This window comes from Anabrus simplex, chromosome X (assembly GCF_040414725.1).
Source record: "Anabrus simplex isolate iqAnaSimp1 chromosome X, ASM4041472v1, whole genome shotgun sequence".
NCBI classification, from domain to species: Eukaryota; Metazoa; Arthropoda; class Insecta; order Orthoptera; family Tettigoniidae; genus Anabrus; species Anabrus simplex.
The window spans coordinates 211,141,910-211,159,034 of NC_090279.1; the positions used below are offsets into that span (position 1 = coordinate 211,141,910).

General features: G+C 41.5%; 1 protein-coding gene across 2 annotated transcripts in view; it reads right to left on the reverse strand.

Moving 5' to 3' along the window:
• LOC136886849 (two pore potassium channel protein sup-9) overlaps positions 1 to 17,125 on the reverse strand; it is a 201,415-nt gene that overhangs the window by 152,341 nt on the left and 31,949 nt on the right. Inside the window, exon 1 of one of the 2 annotated variants that reach the window (XM_068230454.1) lies at positions 6,184 to 6,341. The exons of the other annotated variant lie outside the window; for it this stretch is intronic. The gene's annotated coding sequence lies outside the window, so the exon portion shown is untranslated. Of the gene's footprint in view, positions 1 to 6,183; positions 6,342 to 17,125 lie in introns of those variants that run through there. 2 annotated transcript variants of the gene reach the window in all.

Sequence of the window (17,125 nt, forward strand, 5' to 3'; positions counted from 1 at the left end):
TCACGTGCAGGACAAAATAACACATTCCTTATAGTGCACTTGTGCGTTCGCCTGGTGAAGACAAATGTTCATCATAGGTTATTTTCACCTGGACACATTCACATGTTTTCTGAAAATAAACGACACACCCAATTTGTGTATATCCCTTTTCAACGATGCGAAATAATTGCAGGAGCGAGAAGGAAGAAGCCATTCCAAGCGAATCCTATGAATATGGAAGACACAAAATATCTATCTCTGTTGGAGAAAAGCTTTGTGAAAATAAAGAAAAACGTCGCTCTCGTACACTTTCTCCCTTACACACAGAAGCATAGATTCATGGATATGTATTTCTTCGTTAAAAAACGAGAGAGCGAGTCCAGATTCTTAGTAACCTTTTGCAACATGTAGGAGGTACAGATAATGCATCCTTAGATTCCACACACACACACACAGAGGAGATAAAGAGTTACGATAAATCGAAAGAAAAATGAGAGTATCCACATAAGAGTGATGAGGCTCACGAATTGTGAGAAAATTAAAAATAACGTGGTTCACTTGATACAAGCTCTTATTTACAGGAAAAAATCGCACAGTGAGAAGATGACGCTACTGACGTAGTGTACATAGACAACACTGGTAACAGAGCGTGGTTCACTTGATACAAGCTCTTAGTTCCAAAAAGAAAGCGCACAGTGAGAATATGACGCTACTGACCTAGTGTACCTAGACAACACTGGTAGCGGAACGTGATTCACTTGATACAAGCTCTTAGTTACAGGAAGAAAGCGCACAGTGAGAAGATTACGCTACTGACCTAGTGTAAATAGGCAACACTGGTAGCAGAACGTGGTTCACTTAATACAAGCTCTTAGTTACAGGAAGGAAGCGCACAGTGGGAAGATGACCTTACTGACCTAGTGTATATAGACAACACTGGTAGCAGAACGTGGTTCACTTGATACAATCTCTTAGTTACAGGAAGAAAGCGCACAGTGAGAAGATGACCTTACTGACCTAGTGTACCTAGACAACACTGGTAGCAGAACGTGGTTCACTTGATACAGTTTCTTAGTTACTGGAAGGAAGCGTTACTGACGTTACTGCCAGAGTGTACGTAGACGAACATTGGTTGTCATGGTTACAACGATGTCGGAAACTGATGACGGGAATTTCGGACAGACTACAGCCCAATAACACATCATTGTTAAACCAATCTCAGGTACTACAGTCACTCTCAGGGATGCTTCCTTTGTAAGCAAACGAACCTGGCATTATACGACTCATGTATAAAATGAGTGAATACAAGTAAACAGAAGAGAAAGATATTCTTACGGATCCTCCTATTTACCATGTTTTTTAAAATAACCTTAGCCCTTTCCCTGCCACGGTAAAATGTTGTAATACCGCTTAAACTGCCAACCTAAATTAAGGTAAAACGTAAGGTCTTATTGAAAATTTGTACTCGCCTCAGTTTTTAAACTATACAGATGACGTTTTTTATGATTCATGATATATCCATGTATATGTCATGTGATTTGCTGAACTGTCTTTGCGCTTGTATCTTTATGTTAAAAAATAAAGAATTGTTAATTTCCACTTTCTGTAATTAATTTTGCAAATTTAAATTAGTATTTGGCACAGTAATAATTATTCCACATACATGTTAATGTCACTGTTAGAATCACTGACTAGACTATGCTGTCTTTGAGTGTTAAAAGTTTTAAATCTCTATGTTTAAAAATGTCCAAATGATTTTAGTTTTTGAAATTGAAAATTGAGATTAGGTTCGTCGTCATGGTGACTAGTAGTAGTAGTAGTAGTAGTAGTAGTAATTTTAGGAAGGATAATACCATTAGTCCTAATATCTGTCACATGAGCTGTTATTGTCTGTCTCACTGTTTTCATCACTAGAAGATTTATCACTGTCACTTTCTAACAACATAGCCTGATTGTATTTTTAACACAAGTGTTTTGAATAATCTTTTACCATCTTACCCTACACAAATTCGCAGTATAATACGCAAAAACACGATAAAACCAATGCCTCGCTTCAAAGAAACTTGCCGCCCAAGTTCGTGGCGCACATGACATGGCCAGCGTGTGCCAACCTTTCAAAGAAATAAAAAATAAGAATGTCATATTCTCTTCCTCAGTGAGAAAATGGTATCTACTTGTAGTTAGAGATACCTTGGATCAGCCAGCATGCATACGCCAGTTATCTGCTGCGTTAAACCCGAGCAAACGGTATTTGAAAATCGGCCTTTACGGCGTCGGATCTCATCGGATCGCGGCAGTTTTACGATTCACGGAGATTCGGCTTACATCGGATCTTGGCAACCATTGGGTTAAGGTTGTAAATGATACAAATGAGAGTAAAGATACTGAATGTAATGATTTTCAAACAGTATGAATAATAGGCATCTAATGCTGTCTTAATTGTTCAATAAATATTGATACTGTTCAATGTTATAACACACTCATTGCAACAATCTGTGATTATCCATCACACTTCTGATTTGCAGTGGTATTTTTAGATATTCTTTCTTTCCTCTAAAGCAGTGTTGACATACGTTTGCGCTCTACAACTTTAACAAAATTACATTATTATTATTATGATGATCCTTGTTGTTTAAAGAGGACTAACATCTAAGTTACGACACCTAATGGTACGAGATGGACGACATGATATGATAATTAAAATTTTAAAATGTATCCACTGACTATAATTTAAAGGAAATGAAGATGAACAATGATTGTGAATTTAAACTAATCAGTGGATCTAATTCTAATTCGGTAAAATAATAGATGATGGATTATGGGAGAATAAGACATTGCCTTAAAATGCTGTAACGTATCGTGCAAATTACTTTTTAAAACACATTAAAATATACGAACGCAAACTAAAACAGAGTAAAATTAATAAGACGTAGTGAACAATAATACAAAGACTAATACGAAATGATGTTTATATTCGATAAAACAAACCACTACGCCTGATGAAACGTAGGACGAGCGAGATGGTACGCGGGAGTTTTAGACTACGACGCAGATCGACCAGCTCCACGCACTCTGTAAGGTTGTGTACCACGTAAGATGATCGCCGCAGGTACACACGAGGCGGTTGCTTTTTCAGTAAATAGGAGTGCGTCGCTATACTGTGGCCGATCCGAAGACGACATAATACCACTGCTTTCCTCCGAGAAGCCCGAAGGGAAGTTCTCCATACCTTCGTTGTACCTTTTATCGCTCTCACCTTATTTGGAAGTGGAGTGGCCTTCCACTCCATCTCCCAATGGGATACAACCAAATGTCTCAGCTGAGAGCGAATATCACTTTCTGGAAGTTTGCAAGGCAACGGGGGCAGTGTAACTGCATCCTTGGCAGCCTTATCAGCTAACTAGTTTGCCTCTACCCCATGTGGCTTGGAAGCCACATAAACGTAATTCTGGTGCCGGCATCCGAACACCTGGCCAGCAGGTCCTGGATCCGCTGCATCAGAGGGTGCTGAGGAAAACATGTATCAATAGACGTTAGCGAGCTCAAGGAGTCGGTACACAGCAGAAAGTGCCGGCGCTCATCAGACAGATATTTACATTAACTTGCGCCGCACATAACTCATAAGTGCACTGAGTTGTGATCTGCCGTTTTCCCACTGAGATACGAAATTATTTTCTGGTATTAATCCTCGTTTAACCCCTATGGGGTGAAATTTTTTCATACCTTGTTTTCTTGAACGTTTAAGACGAAGAAGAATGACATTTTATCGAATCTAAAACCTGCAAATACCACATGTACAGTGACACCTTGAGCGTATTCTTCATCTGCGTCCCCCACCCACAGGGGTTGTGCCATTTAGGAGAGCTTTAGAAGATACAGCAGGATACGAGTGAACTGTACATTTCTACGCTCTCATTGGTCATTTTTACAATATTATTAGTAGATGTTATCATTAATTTTACAATTTTACAATTGAATAATTATGTATTTCTCACAGGGGTGAAATTTTATTTCAGTTATTTATTTATTTATTTATTTATTTATTTATTTATTTATTTATTTATTTATTTATTTATCAATTTTACTTAGTTTAATACAGAAATCTGTGTAAGTATACAAAGTACATTACTAGATGGAATGTGAGGACCAAAATTCAGCAGTCTTGATGGCCTTACCATTAGCAGAAATTAGATCGTTATTTCAGTTATATTTTGATTGTGTTATAGTTACTTTTTATTATTAATTACGATAGCAATAATAACCAGTCTAAGGTACAATAATTAGTGTATGAGAAAGCCTAACGGCCTTAACTACGCCAATAAAGACATTTATCTATCTAAACCTCTTTTAAAACCCTTAGGGGTGCAATATTTAAATTGTATTCGCCTCTCAAGAGAGACAGCCAACTAGAGTGAGATAGGATGAAGCAATAATTACATCTGTTCATCGAAACATTTGACGGTGCAATGGTGATGCGTACTCTTCGAAGATAGAGGGCAAAAGACGGAGAAGTTATCATAGGATAGGGTGGAAAGGAAAAGTACGCCAAATTTGGTCATGGATTGATGACCCAAATGTACATAATGTGGTGTTGATTCCGATGGAGATATCCAACATAATGGTAATAAAAGTAGCACTATATAACTCAGGCCGCATATAAACGTGATGTGCATTATATTCACATGATAAACAAAGGAGATTCCATCGTGAGCAACGGACTCATATGGCTCCAGTGATGGCTAAGTCGAGAGGGTGGCAGCTAACGCCGTCATATATCTCACTACCACCGCCTGTTATGTGTCGCTTATCGGTAAAATTGATACTGGTTCGCTGGTATAGACAAGGATATATAATTATGAGCCCCGAACGCAAAAGAGGTACCGTTCACTGATCCGGAAAAATAGATAACAAGGAAAGGCTAAGGCGAAGACAGTGCTATTATCTTACGCAGTCTTCTCTTCTCCTTGTAGTCTTCTGAACATCTGACGGTGCACCAGCGATGTGTACGCTTCGCAGATCGATGGCACAGCACGGCCGGCAAAGAAGCAAGAGCGACAGCTAGTTAGTTAACGGGTGCAGATGACTTGAGTCCTGTTTGTTCCACACTTGTTGTCGCGGAACATTTTTTAATTAAAATGAAGCAGCCAACTGTTGATGGCCGTGATGGTTCAGTGGCTCGCTTGCCCCGCGACAAAGATATGATACGGTACAGTGAGCTTCAGGTTAAGAAAAATTCTAGTTTATTTAAGAGTGCCGCGCTGAGACCTCGGTAATATCCTGTTCGTAGGAACTGTGAATACATGACAGGTGACATTACTTCCAGTTTGGAAGGCTCTTTCACTGACTGGACAAGAGGGGTTTGGGGTATCTCTATCGTGTATTTAAGGCTTCACGATTTATATTGCGGTTATCACTGCGGTATCAATCACTACTGATTAGCGTTTAGGGCAGTCGCCCAGGTGGCAGATTACCTATATGTTGTTTTCCTAACCTTTTCTTAAATGATTGAAAAGAAATTGGAAATTTATTGAACACCTCCCTTGGTAGGTTATTCCAGTCCCTAACTCCTCTTCCTATAAATGAATATTTGCCCCAATTTGTCCTCTTGAATTCCAACTTTATCTTCATATTGTGATCTTTCCTACTTTTACAGACACCACTCAAACTTATTCGTCTACTGATGTCATTCCATGTCATCTCGCCACTGACAGCTCGGAACATACCACTTAGTCGAGCAGCTCGTCTTCTTTCTCCCAGTCTTGAAATGTTATTTATATAATAAAGGGTTAAATGATTTTGAAATACTATTCTTTATATAAATCTGCCCACAGAACTAAGCAAATAAAAATGGAATCTTAAGTCTTGTATTGATGCATTTAAACAAGTTATTTATTGATAAGTAGAGTCCGGATGTTTAGACAGTAAGTTAATAGGTCCGAATGCAAACCAACTTACCTGGTAGGAACTGTCGTCCACCCGCTCTTCCGTAGTGTAGTGCGAGTAACATAAGTTGTAGAGGTTCTAATAGGCTAGGACCCTAATACCTATGCAAATCTCATAGCAGAACTGTTGTACGGGTAGAGTGTACTTGTTATTTGCTTTAGTATGTTTGCATTCTAACCTTTTATAGCCTATATATCCTGGCATTATGTACAAAAAAAACAGATAAAACATTTACTTAATCAGATATCATTCTTTGCTTACCTAATTCGAGAAGATACGAAGTACGGACAAAATTCCAAATTCTGAATGTTCGTCTCTGCATTCCAAGATAAAAGGCTGAAACCCGGCAGAAATAGTCGGATTCGCGAAGGATGGAGAAACGTCCATTCACACACGACGTCATACGATGTCGACAAGCAAAGGACCTGTGATGACAAATTTTGCGTTTACATGATAACGTTAATTAAAACTCAGCAGAAATTAATAACCATAGAACAGGCGATAAATGAAATCAAAGAGGAATTTGGAAAAGGAATAACAACCCAAGTACACAAGAAAACTCTGAGGTTTGACAACGATATTGTTATTCCATTTGAGTCTGCAAAAGATGTGGAGAAATTGCTGAATGGTACGGACAGTCTTTGAGAAGGAGTACGTCCAAACCAACGGTAATGGAGTGCAGTCGAACGAAGTTTGGTGATGCGGGAAATGTTAGATTGGAAAAGTCTTAAAGGAAGTAGAGGAATATTGTTACTTGGGTAGTAAAATAATTAACTATGGCAGCCAAGGAGGGCATAAAATTCAGACTAGCACAAGCAAGGAAGGCCTTTTTTTAAGAAAATAAATGTGTTCCCTTCAAACATTGATATAGGAATTAGAAAGATGTTTTTGAAGACATTCGTCTGGAGCGTGAAAAATGAACTATAACTAGCTCAGAAAGAAACAGAATAGAAGCTTTTGAAATGTGGTGTTACAGAAGAATGCTGAAGGTGCTATGGATAGATCGAATTACGAATAAAGAGATACTGAATCGAATTGGTGAGAGGAGATCGATTTGGCTAAATTTGACAAGAAGAACCATATAGTGATTGGACACATCTGAAGACACCAGGGTCTTATTCATTTGTCCTTTGAGGGAAGTGTGGGCGGTAAGAAATGTGGGGGTAGACGAACATATGAATATGACAAGCAAATTACAGCAGATGTAGGATGCAGTAGTGACAGATATGAAAAGTACAGGAGAGGGGATAGGGTGGCAAGAGAGCTGCATCAAGCCAGTATATGGCTGATGTCTCAAACAACAACAGTATAACATCATCCATAAAAGGTCTTATCTATCATTTCTTTTTTTTTTTTCGCACATAATTTATACAGTATATATATGAAAATCAAAGGGTCCAATAATACTGCCTTGTGGAACCCCCCTCGCGCCCCACCTACCAATCTTAATCATTATAGCATCATAAATGCATCAACTACTGAATTTTTGTGTAACAACTATTATTAAAGTTGCTAGTATTCAATTCTTAAAATATATTGATGTTATTTTCTTTTGTCAGGCATGGATCAACGCAACAACATATGAAATGTGAAACCGATAAAAATATATTATGAATTCAAGAATACAGAAATGTAATTTTTATTCAGACTCAAAACTACACAAAAGTAGGTTTAGATCCTTGCTTATTAAAAACTGCGTTAGGTATTAAGAAAATGAGATAGATAGAAAAATATCCTTATTGGCGAAATACAGGTTGTGAAACGTTGACTGCAATGCAGTCCTTACCTATAACCCTCCAAAAGTGCGGGGAAAAGGGACGAAAGAAGAAGAGAAAGAAGATTAGTGGTTTATTTAGCGCCTAACACAAGGTTTACATTTTTTTGCTGTCACATTATAGCTTTACAAGAACCAGGGCTTACATACGTTCCACATGAGTAATACGAACGTCTTAGGAACATCGCAGCGCTGGTTATCCCTGATCTGACATCAAATCATAACATAGAAAGAAGGTAGGGTGGGATAAGTGAGGTACAAGCAAACGACTTGCACTGGCTTCAAGAGGTAAACCAATTGCTACAAGAAAGGGGAAAAATGGCTTGTAAGACTTTCAGAAGAATATAATACGGCACAATTGGATTTCATGTTCCGAGCTGCGGATTTTGGCTGATGGGAATATGGAGATGGGCTTGAGAATTAAGGAGCTTCCAGAGATGTAAGGCCCTGCCTTATACATTCTTTATCATCCTGGACAAAAATGGAAGCTTCATATCTACTTACAAGGTGTTCCATTTCTTCATAAGACGTCAAAAGTAGAGAGTTTCCTTTCAGCCTGACGATCACCACACCGGTCTAAGCTGGCTCGATTAACAGCAGCAGCTAAGTAAGTTATTTATCAGACGTTAATGTTAACAAAAACTATTACTTTGCGTCGTCATAGATAGTTCTTATGGCGACGATGGGATAGGAAAGGGCTAGGAGTGTGAAGGAAGCGACCGTGGCATTAATTAACGTACAATCCCCACATTTTCCTGGTGTGAAAATTGGATATCTCCCGAATGCAAGCTCACAGCCGCGCGCACCTAACCGCACGGCCAACTCACCCGGTAACAGTGGGGTCCGAACCCACTATCTCCCGAATGGAAGTTCACGGTTGCGCGCACCTAACCGCACGGCCAACTCGCTCCGTCCGTTAATTTTAACACAGGACGTATTTCTGTCTTCTTATTCTTATTCTTCCTCCTGGGCGCATGATATACATTTGGTCGAGTTTCATGGTCGAATGCCCTTCCTGACGAAAACCCTACACGGAGGGATTTATTCACTAAAGCGTATTTCTGTGGTGTTTTGAGTGCAAGTGAGAGAAGCCTATTGAAGCGGGCGCAAGCAGCCAGTCCGCGAACGAGAAGAATTAACCGTACGTTCTTAAAAATTATCGGCCCGGTCGGGAATAGAACCCCGGATCCTCTGAACCGATGACAACTTGCCTGACCATTTAGTCAAAGAGCCAGTTGACCAAGGGAGTTTGGACAGGATAGAGAACGTGAGGAGACTGAAGTAAGTAGCAGCAATATCAGGACTCATCTGAGAGTCTCGTGGTCGCCATTCCACACTCCTTACTGAACAGCCCCAAGGGCCCCTTTTAGTCGCCTCTTACGACAGGCAAGGGATACCGTGGGTGTTATTCTACCGTTCCCCTCTCGCAAATCACGCGGCCACTTCCTCGGAGAATGAATAGAATTAGTCTGGTAATGCATAACATCACGGCATTTCATCTTCATGGTGTCCGACTGGTTGGCTGAAAGGTCGGCGTACTGGCCTTCGGTTCAGAGGGCCCCGGGTTCGATTCCCGGCCGGGTCGGGGATTTTAACCTTCATTGGTTAATTCCAGTGGTCCGGGGGCTGGGTGTTTGTGCTGTCCCCAACATCCCTGCGACTCACACATCTCACATAACACTATCCTCCACCACAATAAGACGCAGTAACATATACATGGTTGATACCGCCCACCCTCATCGGAGGGTCTGCCCTACAAGGGTTGAACCCGGCTAGAAATAACCAGAAGAAATTATTATTATTATTATTATTATTATTATTATTATTATTATTATTATTATTATTATTATTATCATTATCAGATAAGTCAGTTTGTCTTGTGCGTGTCACATTTTCTGTGGTTACTGTGGACGTGGATATTAGTATCTTGTAAATGAATTATTGCTAGTGAATTTACACAGCTGCCTTTGATGAAGAAAGCTGTTAGCTCTTATTAGCTAACAATATACAAATGTGACTTACAACACTTTGGTTTCGATTGGTCCACGTCAGAAGACAATCGCTGCTCAACATAGAACAACTCACTATCTTCTTTACAACTTGTTTTATGTCGTACCGACACAGATAGGTCTTATGGCGACCATGGGATAGCAAAAGGCTAGGAGTGGAAAGAAAACGACGTGGCCTTAAGTAAGGTAGAGCCCCAGCATTTGCCTGGTGTGAAAATCGGAAACCACGGAAAACAATCTTCAGGGATTACGACAGTGAGGTTCGGACCCACTATTTCTCGAATGCAGACTCACAGTTGCAGGCCCACTAACCGCTCGGTCAACTCACTTTTATTCAAGATAAAAAGCAGGTAATTCATTAACTTTTTTAATTAAACCAGAACCATTAGTTAGAAAGCTGTTTCATAATGGTTTGACAACATTTGGCGAATGGGTGATTTCGTATTGTTTAAAATAAAATTTGCTTCCCTTGAGAACTTGACTGAAATATACTCCTCATCAGTGCTCTCCTCTTTGCACGCCCCTGTGATGTTCAACACTTGTTGCTGAACAATCAATGTACTCTTTTTTCATCTTTATTTTTCCTCGCTCTGCTCTTTGCTTTAACTCCGTCTACATATGCCTTTCAACATTTGGCCGACAGACAATATTCAGTGTCAATGTTTGTGCGGCGACCTTCTGGAGGACGAATAGTGACTGACAGATCATTTAAACAGAGAATCAGAGCTTGGGATATCACGGTAAACAGATCCGTGTACTCAATTCGTTTGTATTATGTGCACTATTTTATACCAGGTGTTTCCGAAAAGTGAAGATACAATGATCATAACATTTGCTTCGAAAATATTTGGTTGGGAAATACTTCAACAGTCTTCTACAGCCCAAATCTCTCCCCGTGAGATTTTCACATCGGTTTCCATCGCACGACTAGATACAGATGTGGTCCAATCAAAAACGTTTCACTTGCCTAAAACTATACTAAAATCTTTCGAACCTGTATGAGGTAAACACTTGAATTGTTACGACATTTTATCCGGCTAGCTGATAAGGTGGTCAACCGCACTCTTGTCGCTTGCCGGTCACAGAGAGACCACAATTCTCATAGGTCCCGGAGGACCAGTGAGGACCTCTTTCAGGCCTTGAGTGCTATTTCTTGAATTCATGATAATTGTAACAGAACGGGTATAGGTAGTCTGTGGACAATTTGGGGGATCGAACTGGCCAGAATATGGCCTGCGCCCCTTGCGGAGCGAATGTTGGGAGGGGGGACGTTGGTTCTATGTTACCAGTGGCGAACGGGGGGGGGGGGGAGGGTGAAGTGTTGTTGGGTTGAGGGGCACCCATGGGTGACCACGCCCGATGTTGCTTTGTCTTAACTTTTCCCTTTGATAAATGTGCTCATAACAAGTAGGGAGGAGTGTTAGGGGTGTCAACGTAGGTGCTGGCGTTGTGGTGGGGGGGTTCTGGTGAGGGCTTGATGAGTTAAATGGTCTTGGTCCAGGGCGGGATTCGAACAGGGGGGGATTAGCTAATTATTAGCTGTCTGCTTGGTAATAAAGGCGGGTTTAGGGTCGAAAGTAACTGGATAAGGAGCAGGTTTAAGAGGGTGGAGTTGTCAAAGCTTGGCGGGGCAGTATGCTGGGTAGGTGGTGGTACTGGGTTCGAGGGCGGGGTTTCTAGGTGTCTGGGCAGAGGTGGAGGATTGGTGTGTGTGTTCAAGTGTTGTTAATGTCTGTAGTGTGCCCTTATTGCCTCCTTTAAAAAGGCGCAGCCAGGGAAGGAGGCTGCGTGACTGCCTTCGCAGTTCGCGCACCTCGCCCGGTCCCTTGGAACCTTGCAGACAGTGTGGCGGACACTACCACTCCAGTCGCAGCCGTTTTGTTGCGCTAGTAACGACGGTAATTCCCTGGTCCGGCTGCTGCTAGTCTCCGACCAACGGTATTATTAACTTTTGGTTAAGATTTTATGGAAATCCCACCCTTACATTGAAAAAGCATTTAGTAAAGTACAAGATTATTGTATGAAAATCTCATACCGTAGAGCATTTTATTTTTTATAAGGGAAAAAGTTAAGATGGCCGGTACTGTAGGACTCTCAACTATTCCACGGAGGGAATTACCTTCGGTTTCTACGGCATCATCCTCCATGTACAAGGACGACACTTTGAACACTTCATTAACTACTGTAAGATCATTATAACAATTTAACTGTAAAATACTAGATGCTGGGCTGAGTGGATCAGGCGGTTGAGGCACTGGCCTTCTGCCCTCAATTTGGCAGGTTCTGTCTTGTCTCAGTCCGGCGGTATTTGAAGGTGCTCAAATACGTCAGCCTCGTGTCGGTATATTTATTGGCACTTATTAAAAGCTGGATCCCTAAGTGTGTTGAATTGGGGTTAAGATGCGAAAACAGAAATACCAATTCCTCCGAAACCGTTTATGTACGAAAACCAAATTCCAATTAGCAGTATATATTTTGAAAACCTACATGTACACTGACTGACAGAGCAAATGCAACACCAAGGAGGAGTGGTTCGAAATGGATGAAAGTTGGGGGAAAAAAACAGAGACGGCACGGACGAATAATTGATGTTTATTTCAAACCGATATGCAGGTTACACAATGCGCACGGCATCGACTCAGTAGGATGTAGGACCACCGCGAGCGGCGATGCACGCAGAAACACGTCGAGGTACAGAGTCAATAAGAGTGCGGATGATGTCCTGAGGGATGGTTCTCCATTCTCTGTCAACCATTTGCCACAGTTGGTCGTCCGTACGAGGCTGGGGCAGAGTTTGCAAACGGCGTCCAATGAGATCCCACACGTGTTCGATTGGTGAGAGATCCCGAGAGTACGCTGGCCACGGAAGCATCTGTACACGTCGTAGAGCCTGTTGGGAGAAGCGAGCAGTGTGTGGGCGGGCATTATCCTGCTGAAACAGAGCATTGGGCAGCCCCTGAAGGTACGGGAGTGCCACCGGCCGCAGCACATGCTGCACGTAGCGGTGGGCATTTAACGTGCCTTGAATACGCACTAGAGGTGACGTGGAATCATACGCAATAGCGCTCCAAACCATGATGCCGCGTTGTCTAGCGGTACGGCGCTCCACAGTTACTGCCGGATTTGACCTTTCTGCACGCCGACGCCACACTCGTCTGCGGTGACTATCACTGACAGAATAGAAGCGTGACTCATCGGAGAACACGACGTTCCGCCATTCCCTCATCCAAGTCGCTCTAGCCCGGCACCATGCCAGGCGTGCACGTCTATGCTGTGGAGTCAATGGTAGTCTTCTGAGCGGACGCCGGGAGTGCAGGCCTCCTTCAACCAATCGACGGGAAATTGTTCTGGTCGATATTGGAACAGCCAGGGTGTCTTGCACATGCTGAAGAATGGCGGATGCGCCGATCCTCGCGTGCTGACGTCACTCGGGCTGCGCCTGGACCCCTCGCACGTGCCACATGTCCCTGCGCCAACCATCTTCGCCACAGGCGCTGCACCGTGGACACATCCCTATGGGTATCGGCTGAGATTTGACGAAGCGACCAACCTGCCCTTCTCAGCCCGATCACCATACCCCTCGTAAAGTCGTCTGTCTGCTGGAAATGCCTCCGTTGACGGCGGCCTGGCATTCTTAGCTATACACGTGTCCTGTGGCACACGACAACACGTTCTACAATGACTGTCGGCTGAGAAATCACGGTACGAAGTGGGCCATTCGCCAACGCCGTGTCCCATTTATCGTTCGCTACGTGCGCAGCACAGCGGCGCATTTCACATCATGAGCATACCTCAGTGACGTCAGTCTACCCTGCAATTGGCATAAAGTTCTGACCACTCCTTCTTAGTGTTGCATTTTCTCTGTCAGTCAGTGTAAAATAAGCAATATTTTAAAACATTCTGCCCCTAAGGGATTAAATGAGGTTAGCTCCGGAAACAAAATTATTCATCCCCTGATAACCGTTTGACGTAAGAAGTTGTAATTTCACAAGAAGGTATGTCTTAGTTGTCAAATTTGATGTACATCAAATGTTTTAATAATAATAATAATAATAATAATAATAATAATAATAATAATAATAATAATAATAATAATAATAATAATAATGTTGTTGCTCTTACGTCATAATAACTATATTTATGCTCATTGAAGGCGCCAAGGTGTTGGAATTATCTCCCGCACGATTATTCTCCGTGCCGGTAAATCCACCGATAAGAGGCTGGCGTATTTGAGCACCTTCAAATACTGAACGAGGATCGAACCTGCCGAGGTGGGGTCAGAAGGCCAGCACCTCAACTGTCTGAGCCACTCAGCCCGGTAAAAATCATTAACTAGAATCCAAACTGAAGAAGTTTCAAAATACAGTCATAACTCCCCTTAATTATGCTCGCAGGAAATAATTCTGGTTTATTTACACGAAGAGTGGAATCTGGAATCAGCACAAAATTAATTATCGGATTATATGAATGTAGCATTGCAATAAACAAGAAACAAGGAACGAGATGTTATTATGTCTGCTTTAATAATGACTTATACTACTGTTATTCTCAGGGTGCCAATTGGGAACATGCATAATTTTCAAAAATATTTTTTTTGAAAAGTACACCAATGAAATAGTACGTAAACGTATTACATTGTGGTATGTTGCCTTGTTTTCTACCATTAAAAAAATGTTTAATAGTGCCTTTCCGCAAGGCGAGTGAAACGGCCTCTGACGTAAGCGGCGCGCTGTGACGTCACGATCCAGTACCGCATGGAACTCTACCAGCCGTTGTGCATCAGCCGTTGCTAAAAGCCGATTGTTTATTATTCATGATCGCGAGTAACTTCGAAATGACAGAAGAAAGGTTCGAAACAGCACAGTCAGACAATCTACCATGTGTAGATGTCATCATTCTTGAAAAATGTGACTTTTGTGGCCGCAGAAATTCGCGGATAACAAGCAAGTTTGTAAGTGGCGTCTTTTATATACGTGCAATGTACTGTAACCCATAGTATTAGGATAAGAACGAACCTGGATAGATATCACATCACTTTCAACATTTCCTTCTAGACTGATTCCCCTATTAAAGAATAACATTACATTTTCGGGCTTTCAGCATTAGTAAAGTAAGAAATCGGATTTCAGCACTAACATAAACATATAGGTAGCATTACAGTACTAGTCCGCTTCTGTGGTGTAGTGGTTAATGTGTGCCACTCCCGAAGGCCCGGTTTCGATTCCCGGCTCTGCCATGAAAGTTGAAAACAAATAGTACGAGGACTGGAACGGGGTCTACTCAGCCTCGGGAGGTCAACTGAGTAGAAGGGTTTCGAATCCCACCTCAGCCATCCTCGAAGTGGTTTTTCGTATTTTCCTACTTCTCCTCCAGGCACCTAAGGCTACGGCCGTTTCCTTCCCTCTTCCTTGTCTATCCCTTCCGATCCTCCCATCCTCCAACAAGGCCCCTGTTGAGCATAACAAGTGAGGCCGCCTGGGCGAGGTAATGGCCCTCCTCACCAGTTTCATCACCATACTCAAAGTCTCAACGTTCCAGGACACTGCCCTTGAAGTGGTAGAGGTGAAATCCCTCGCTGAGTCCGCGAGAAAACCAACCCTGAAGGATAAACTGATTATGATTAAGAAAGAAAGAAAGAAAGAAAGAAAGAAAGAAAGAAGAAAAGAAAGAAAGATCATAGTACTATAGGGCTATAATCTATCATTCCCAAAAAAATATATATTTATGGTTGGGACAACTGGCCTACCCACTTCCAGGGCCCATGAAAGAGAATTAAATCTCTTTGTGGAGGGAAAAAGTTAAAGATGATAAAGATAAATATGACTTCATCTAGTTTTCACAAGTCGGGCTGAGTGGTTCAGACTGTTGAGGTGCTGGCCTTCTGACCCCACCTTGGTTCAGTCCGGTGGTAGTTGAAGGTGCTCAAATACGTCAGCCTCGTGTCGGTAGATTTACTGGCACGTAAAAGAACTCCTGCAGGACTAAATTCCTGCACATCGGCGTCTCCGAAAATCGTAGAAGTAGTTAGCGGGGCGTGAAGCCAATAACATTAATTACATTTGGCTTTTAACAAGCTGAACATATCAGGAAAGAAAAGTGTCCTGGTGACATTTTAGTCGCTCAATACAGGAATGTCTTTGGGTGCTGTGACTTTTACTTTTTTTTTTGCTTTACGTCACACCGTCACATATAGGTCTTATGGCGACGATGGGACAGGAAAGGCATAGGAATGGGAACAAAGCGGCCGTGGCCTTAGGTACAGCCTCAGCATTTGCCTGGTGTGAAAATGGGAAACCACGGAAAACCATCTTCAGGGCTGCCGGCAGTGGGGTTCAAACCCCACTATCTCCCGGATGCGAGCTCACAGCTGCGCGCTCCTAACCGCACGGCCAACTCGCGCGGTATTTTTACCCTTCGGTTTATTGACTTGGCTTGTATAACCTAAAACTTAGGCTAAGTTGGATAATATTTTAAACACCTACATCACTATTTTCACCTGTGTGCAATTATGTTATTTATTTCATTAATATTATGATAATTATTATAATTGAGCATTGTTAACTTATAAGACCCCAACAGACAAGCATTGGTTTTGTGTAGAGTTATACATTTGTTAAATTCACGTTGTTTCCTTTCATGATGTACACGCCTATTCTTTGTTACATTATAGAGTATTTAGATATAGCCTAAATTTCTTTACCAATTAAGCTCTTCAATAAAGACATACATAACTGTCCCATGCCAAGATATATTGGTAGAATTAGAGCTGTCAAAATGAACATGGTTCATAACCCCTTTGATTTATTATCTTGACATGGATCACCCAAAACATAGGTTAGGTTTGGATAATACTTTAATAATCAGCATTATTTAATGCACTGTTTATTACTTTCATATTCCAAGATGAAATTGAAGCATTTAAATAAAGCATCATACATTAAAATTTAAAGTTTTACCACTAGAACAGCTGACATGGAAAAGTGATTTGAAAATTCAAACAAATTCATCTTACGTTAAAATATTCAAAAAATAAAAATAAACTGTAGACTTTTCCGATATATCACCAGCATTTCTCCGGCTCGCCAAAATCCATTTCTTCCTAGTTTTAGCGTCTTTGGAACATTTATAAACAATTTGTTTGGTATGGTATGCGATGTGCTATTGCACATCGGAACTCTACACCATTTATAAGTTTTCTGCCTCACTGTCTGCGCAGGATTCATTTTAAGTCTAAAATATACCACTCAGATTATTATCCAATGTATAGACCTCGAATTTAACCATACTAGACACTAACGTAAAGTAGAAATACGCGAAGTGTATCCTGCTTCTCACAGCACACTATGTGTTATTTCGTCTGCTAATTCAGTCAACCTGTACGATGACGTCAGACCAATGAGATCGCGTGCTTGCGTGACGT